This window comes from Parasteatoda tepidariorum, chromosome 1, assembly GCF_982258835.1.
Source record: "Parasteatoda tepidariorum strain Cologne lab strain chromosome 1, Ptep-v5.0, whole genome shotgun sequence".
Classification (NCBI taxonomy): domain Eukaryota; kingdom Metazoa; phylum Arthropoda; class Arachnida; order Araneae; family Theridiidae; genus Parasteatoda; species Parasteatoda tepidariorum.
The window spans coordinates 115200069-115208732 of record NC_141755.1 but is presented as its reverse complement, the minus strand read 5'-3'; positions in this window follow the sequence as shown (position 1 = coordinate 115208732).

Here is an 8664-nt window from a genome sequence, read left to right as displayed (position 1 = left end):
TCAGGAAATTCGCCTTCTGAAACCCTTTAAAATTAGGAAGCGCTAAGCCGGTAAAAAATTCTAAAACCGGTAAAAAATTAGGCGTAAAATTTGTGAGCGAGTGTGGGAACGAGTGTGTGAGCGAGTGTGTGAGAGAGTGTGTGAGCGAGTCTGTGAGCGAGTCTGTGAACAAATGTGTGGGCGTGAGTGTGAGCGAGTGTGTGAACGAATGTGTGAACGATATATATTTAACAGGCGAGTGTGTGTGCGAGTGTATGAGCGAGTGTGTGAGCGAGCATGTCAACGAGTGTGTGAGAGAGTGCGTGAGCAAGATTGTGAACGAGTGTGTGAGCGAGTGTGTGAAAGAAAGTGAGCGTCTGAGCGTGTGTTTGTGCGAGTGTGTGAGCCAGTGTGTGATCGAGTGTTTGAAAGAGTGTGTTGACAAGAGCTGTCAAACGAGGACACACATGGGCAATTTCACCTTCGAAAGAGGACCTCGTTCCAACCGAGGACGTCCTCGGTTAGAAAATGGTATTTTCGGACTCAGGGGGTCATGAAATAGTCCCAGAAAATTTTTTAGCAAGATCTAATTATGTCCTCGATTTGCCAGCATTCATCAAAGTTGTGTATAAAGAGCCGAGTCGAAGTGTGCAAAAACGGTTGGTCGATTAAAGTGCAGTTAAAATCTTGGAAACACCCACCTCGGTCTTTTTCGTATTTAACGAAACAAATAAAGGAAAACATATTTACATACGATGTTTCATTTCAGTTAAATGTCATCAGTTAATGTATAGGAATAAATAATTGTTCCTATTTGAAATATTATCTTATCTAATTTTTAGTAACTTTTTTGATATTTAAGAAATGCATAAAAACGTTTTCACGCAATTTTAAGAGAAATTAATTATTTTCTTTGCTTTTATTTCACTGAAAGTGTTTGTATGTTTATAACGAAGAACATGTTAATGAAAATAATACCGTTATCTAGTCATTATTAACTAAAATGTAGTCATTTAAAGTTAAATTTATATCTTAAAAAGCTCTACTTTTTTGAATTATTTTTTGCAGTAAAATTCAGATGATTTTAAGATGAATTACCTTTTGAAATAACAGCGTTTTAAAAATTCGCCTTACACATATTTTAATGTTTACACGCGTTTCAAAGAAAACCATTTTCTTACTTTTCTTGTATGATAAGACTTCTTTTAATAAATTGTAATCAAATTATTTTTATTTTGTTGATAAAATAATCTAGTGATTACATTAGAAGCTTTTAAAAATTTATATCTGACATTTTCTTAGGACTAAAATATTATTTAAGTCTCTATTATTAATTAGAACATATTAGAACTAGACGTTCGGAAAAAAATAAAATTAAACATATTTTGTAATTAAATTTAATATTCGAAATAAATTGTTTTAAATAAAAAAAAACGATTCAACGTTTTGCTATTTAAATGGAATGTAATTGAGATTAAGCTGGAAATCAGTTTTAGATATTTTCTTCAAACTGGAACTTTATTATTATAAAGAACTCAGCGAAAAACATTCATACACACAGCCTACGATACATACAGCCAAGCGAAGAAATACAATACACACAGCTAATTGAGGACCTACAATACACACAGCTAATCGAGGACCTACAATACACACAGCTTATCGAGGACCTACAATACACACAGCTAATCGAGGACCTACAATACACACAGCCAATCGCGGACCTTAATTACACGCGGCTAATTGAGCTTTTTTAAGGGATAAGCTAATTATATTAAAATTAGTGACTAATCATCCATATGATATTGACTTATACTTTAAGGCTTTGTTAGTGATATTTTTTTCATCAGACTTTAATTTAAATTAATTTTAAAATTGCAAACTAACTGAAAATGCTCTAATATTCACTAATGCTCGGCATGAAAATTTTTATCTTTAGGTCATTCAGAGTGTTTTGTAAATACTACCCTTAAAAACTATTTATTTAATATTTGTCGAAATTGAAGACAAAAAATATGTTTTTATGAGGTCAAAAGTTATATTAACGCAAGGTAAACATAAAATATACGGAAATACAGTAGAAATATAACATATCACAGTACAGTGAAGCAAATGAAACAGAGAACAAAGCATTTTTGATTAGGGAATGAAACAGAAAACAGTTGAAAAGCGATGGTTAAAAACATTTAAACCTCACTAAAACTTATTTCTTTGCTTATTGGACATTAACACTCCTCTATTGTAGTTAGTTATATTTCGATAGGCTTTCTGTTTTTAATCACCTAAATACTAATTTATAAACCCCAATTACTTGGTTTTCATTTTTAATAAGGATTTTAAATATACATATAAATTGCCGTTTTTACGGAACACCCTGTACTCTTATAGGTCAAAGCTTAAGAATGAATATTACAGAAACATTATGGAATTAAATTGCCAGAAAATAAGCAGCAATCAATTGCAAATTCTTTATTTGAAAAAAAAAAGTGTTTAAATTTGGCAAAAGACGAATCAACAGTTAACCAAAAAGATTTTACTTGTGAACAAAAACAATATTTCTTGCATGAAATTTATTTATTTCTATAACATCAAAAGATAATAGTCTTACAGTTTCTTACTGTTATCTGCGCATACTTATTGACCACAAAAGTTCTATCTTAGTGTTTTTAATCAAAAAACATCTGAAAAAAGTTCGCCGTCGCCAAGAGGAATTAATAAAAATCGCGATCCTACTTTTTTTTATATCTCATTTGAAGGTATCTTTATTCGATTCTATTTTGATTACAGAGGTATTTAATTTAAATGTATTGAAGATATTTCCAACTATTTGAACTCTGAAAAGCAGTCAAAAATATAAAATCAAAAACATAAAGTGAAAAAAATAAAAGCTGAAAGTGGTGCTCCTTTATTATAATTTCTCATGATGTTATCCTATTACACCACATTTCTTGATAAACATTAGTTATTGGTTTACAATCATTAAGCGATAATTAAGTTATATTTACTATTAAAATATTTTTTAAGTATAGCTACGTCCAATTAATTAAAATAATAAATGCATGATAGACATATAAAATATTTAAGCAATATCAGGGATTAATTTTGCGCACTATTTCTACACTTTTTTTTTCATTGAAAAACATTTAAAATTATTTTTATAGTTATAGAACAATAATTATGTGGAAGAAAAAAAGAGAAAATAATCGAACAAAATTATTACATTTAAATTTCAAAAAAAATCAAATGAGAAATTGTTACATAGAGGATTTTATAAAAATTTCGGGATCCTTTCTTATTTATTTTATAATTTGATGTGGTTGCGTAGAAAAATGATTGTAACCAGAAATAATAGGGGTTGATGTGCGAATCGATCAGATATATATATATATATATATATATATATATATATATATATATATATATATATATATATATATATATATATATATATATATATATATATATATATATATCGTTGATTAACAATTGTAAATATTGTTGATTGACGGTATTAAGCTTCTATGTAGATAACATAACTTAAATTAGGAAAAATATTCTTAAAATTATTATTTTTTATTTATTTAAATTAACCGTCATTGAACAGCCAACTCAATATAGGGTATACGACTACCATCTCCATATCCTTCCAATTTCGAACCCAATCCAGGAGACTAAGGAGCTCATGGATCAAGTATTGGGAGAAATTTGACTTCCTGTAAGACTTTTTGATCTAACTAGACCACAGTTGCGTTAGATAAGGAGGAAAACCACTAAAGCCTCTCGCGGTTAGACTGTCTGCCAGGGGACTTTAACCCATGATCCATCTACCACTGGGGATATTTTAACTCAGCACTGAGGTCGGTGCGAGCCGGGTGCAAAATTCGAATCAACCAGGCATTGCCGGAATTCGAACCTGGTTCACCCCGTTGGGTGGCAATCGTTCGATCTCCTGACCCACAACTGCTCTCCTAATCTTATTGTCCTTTTGCTACCACTCAGTAAAGTTTTTCTCAACGATCGTTTTTAAGTAGGCATGAATGTATCTGCTATGTTAAGCTGGCCTACGCCCTCAAAAACTAAAAACTGGTTCTAAAATTTTTAAATTAATATATGAAATTAAATATTCTGAGAACAGAAATACTTCGCAGAGATTCTCTGTTATTTTTTTTTAAATAACTAGAAAGGTAAAGTGTGACTTCTCGAATGTTTTTTTAAAAATGCTTCTGCCAATTTTTGGTTTTCTGAAGATCCTGGTCACCTTACGCAATGCGGCAATGCAGTGGTCCACATATCTCTGCAAAAAATTCGGTTTATGTAGATAATATATGAATTTTTTTTTCTATGACATGAATTAAGTTTTAAAATTGCCACAAACGCTTGAATTTTATAGAATGAGGGGGAGGGAAATTCACAGACTTCTCCTTTAAAAATATATATTTGTACTATTATACTACGAGTAACATAATATAAAATTACAAAGGACTAGAGAAAAAGTCTTCATGTTCTATTTTACTTTCATAATTTAGCATTAACCAAGCATTTATTTTAAGTGATAATAATTAATAAACTAAGATTAATTTTGCAGTGAGTTTTCAAATAAAACAAAATTCTTTGTACAAATTAAAGAATTTTTCACGACTTATTTTGCCACTATTTAAAAACCATTTTCATTCATTCATTCCATGTCAACAACTACGTGTTTACTTAATTATCTACTATCTTTATCTACTTTATCTACTTTAGTTATTTAATTAATTTATTTACTCTTTTTGTTTGATTCTTGTGATTTTCAAAACTACTCCGAAGAGTTGTGTTAAAAAGGGTTTAATTTAAATTCTTCTCAAAGCAGAAGAACAAGTAAAATAGTTTATAAAAATTAAAATATATCTTAAAAATTAGATGAGAAACATTCAAGTAATTTTCTCTAACGAAATCATATTTTAACCATTTTATTAATTCCCAGTTACAGATCTCGCTAGTTTTCAGTTTATCTATTTTTATTAGATATAATATTATCATTTTGTTAAAAATATATTTCAAACAAACTCTACACATTAAAGGCATGCTTTTCCAAGTAAAAGTGTTTAGCGGGCAATAAAAGGATTTACAATGACATGGAAGTAACACTCCCTCCTTGTTGAGGGAGAGCAAAACTGGTTCTGGACCCCCGACACCCCAAGAATTGTTTCCAAACAAGAGCCAGGAAGGCCTTTGGAGACCAGCCTCAATCCATGAGCTTTTAACTAAGGGAATAAAAATACTTATTACAATGATTATCCTTATCCGGTTCTAGGAAAAAAAGGTACCGGGAAAAAGGTACGGAAAAAAAGGTCCCGGAAAAAAAGGTACCTGGAAAAAAAGGTCCCGGAAAGAAAGGTTCCCGAAAAAAAAGGTACCTGTGTAGGGAAAATTCTGTAGGGAAAAATATTTGGAATGAGAAGATTAGATTGAAGCGCTTTTTGCTGTTCCATGCATGGTTTTTTAGCTTTTGTTTCTTATTTATTCTAAAGAAATAAAAAAAGAATTTAAAATAGAAAATGACACATTTTTCACTTAAAAAAATTACAAAAAAAAAGTAAAACATTATTGAAAAATTTAAATAGTATCTTCCCGCTTTAAAAAATAATCAAAGAAGAATAAATAAATGAAATAAAATTTTTAAAAAAAAGCGTAATACAACCAGCCCATAATTCCCCCCCCCCCTTTTACCCTTCTCCTTACCTCAATGATCTAATCTGAATTATTACAGATAAAAAGAATATTCATTGAAACAGCGAGAAGCATTCATGCTGCTCAGAAAGCGAGAGGGGAAATATCCCTACAGATTTTACCTATGGAGGTACCTTTTTTACCGGGACCTTTTTTTCCAGGGACCCTTTCTTCCGTACCTTTTTTTCCAGGGACCTTTTTTACCGGGACTTTTTTTTCCGGGACCTTTTTTTCCGTCTACCGATTATCCATAGTAATATTTTTTTTTATTTTTTAATGCTTTTATGATATTAATTTTATATTTTCAGTTTATTTTACATTATTATTTTTTTATATTATTTTTTCGTCTCAATGCTTTAGCATGAAAAGCATACTTATTAAAATTAATTTTTAATATTTTTTTCTTCAAATTTTGTGAAAAGTTTTCAAAATTAAAATCTAATTTAATTTACTTTTTAATACAAATATGTGACATAAAAAATGATTCATCACACTCATAAAAAAAATTCATGATTAATGCAATTACTCTCACTTAATAAACATTAAAACTAGTAGCCATTTACAATAATCTGTTCTTGATATTTAATTACAATCCACTGACGTCGGAACCATAGGGGTCCGAGGGGTCTGGACTCCCCCAATAATTGGGAAGTCAGGGTCCATTATTTCTGGAGAAAATATTTCTGTTTTGTTTCCTTAACTTTTAATTTTTTTCTCTTTTTCTTATTTTTACATAGTGCAACTTATTATATTATATAATTAAAAGAAAATTAGTAAAATGTAAAATACACACAAAAAAATGCACCGCATAAAAAAAATGAAACAGGTGTTTAGAGAACTACAAGAAATGTCACGGCCACCCTTTCCGTCAATAAGAAATAAAACACTCTTCCCACCATTCCTTTTCTTCTCACTGTTAACTGATAAAGATGATTCTCCCTCAACATCACACACGTAGTCATTTGATACCCCAAAAATAGCCGCCTTATGGGAAAGGATATGGGAAAATGGTCTTAGCATTTTAAAATTATCTTTATCGTATTTATGGCCCTGGGCTCTTTTGTCCTCTTTTTTTAAAATGTCAAATATCAACAGACCCCTACCTATTCATAAATTGTCTCAAGCAGACAATTATCTAGAATTTCCAGGGGGATTTCTTTTAGGTAGGGGGAGATTCTTGTAGACATTTTCTATTTTTTTTTTTTTTTTTTCGGTAGTTTTGTCAAGAAAATTTCTCTGGCATACAATTATTCTAAATCTTCTCTTACGTATAAGCGCTCACAGTGTTATTCCATCATTATCTAAACTAGATATTTCCAGTTCAAAATTTTGTTAAATATAAATAATTCTGTTTACTTTTATATTTTGTTTCATTAATTGTTTTAACTTAAATTATTAGTCGTTATTTCTTTTAAATAAAGTTTTTATAAAGTTTTTGTAATAAAGTTTATCGTTGGATAACAAGAAGACATTAAATATATTCTGGGGAGGTAAGCAAATGTTTGTATTAAATCACTTAATACATTTATAATTGTATGTTTATATACTGCAAGAATTGTTTTATAGTTTGTATATTAAATTTATTTCTATAGTACATTAATTCATGGTTTTACTGTTCACTGTGCATGAATTTATTTTGAACGCACGGAGTTACTTCTTATTTTATATTTATAAAATCAATGTAACTTTTAAATTTTTAAAATTATAAATCAAAACTTGGAATTTTTATGATCTTCCTATAACTTCGTTTTCATTCAGAAATTTAATGTCACATTAATGTTTATAAGGAAATTTACATATAATTTAATAAAATTATTTCTTTTATATAAATATTGATTATTTATGCCCTAATATAAATAATTAACATTAACTTGCATTTTATTAATTAAAATAATGAAGAATTACTTTAAATGCAAAAGTTTCATAAATAATTCATATGATTTTATTACAGTCAGTAATAAAAATATTTTTTTTACGAAGGGGATAATTTGTTAAACTTAATTTATTGTATGAGTGTTTAATGCTTACTTCATGTAATTTTATTTATTTTGTTTTTATCAAAATAATATGGGATTTTTAAAGTAATTATTTTGTGATACATAATTAGCATTTTCATAATTTGGTATTTTCAACAAATATTTTTTCTGGATTAAAAGCATTAATTTTTAAAATTTAAATGCTGAAACTATAAATACTGCCGATAGAGGAAGGAAAATAAGAGTTCTGTGTGTTGTCTTTTTTATTTCTTCGTGTACATTTATATGAAGTTTTTATGGTTACCAAAATGGATCATGCTATCCAAGAGAACCAAAATATCTCATCTTGTCTGTTTCTTTTCTTGAAAATAATAAAAAGGGATGAATAAAATATGCATAAAAATTATTCCCATCACAATTATTATAATCTATCATTTCTTCAAAATATGAATACTAGTTCTGTCAATCAACTAAATAATTTTATTTTCCTTTTTAAACACAACAATTTCGATTTTTAAAACTATATATGTTGAACTGGAACAAGATGAGAAAAATAGCTAAACTTAAAACTGCTTTAATATTCTTGAATTTCTCACTTTTTCTTCTTTTTTTCGCAATTTAGGGTTTTATTAATATATTTATTTTAACCATGATAATCTCTACTGTGACCAATATTAAAGATAGTTTCTTTAGTATTATTTTTAATGTTGTATCTTTCATGTCAGAAATCCAGATCAATTCAAATTCATGGTGTTAAGCAAAACGTTTTATGACCTTATATTTCCTTAAAAAATCGACGACAATTTAAAGTGCCGAAATAGGTGGTTGTTGACTTACACCGGTGAATTTGGAGAAACACCAAAAACGTCGGTGAATGATTTCCTTACATTCTTGTACATTCGGACCTTCACCGGTGCATGTCAACCGGAATATACCGTTCGTAGGCCCTAGGCATAGCCGTTTTTGGGTCCTTCCCCCACTCCTCCCCTCTTTTCAAAAT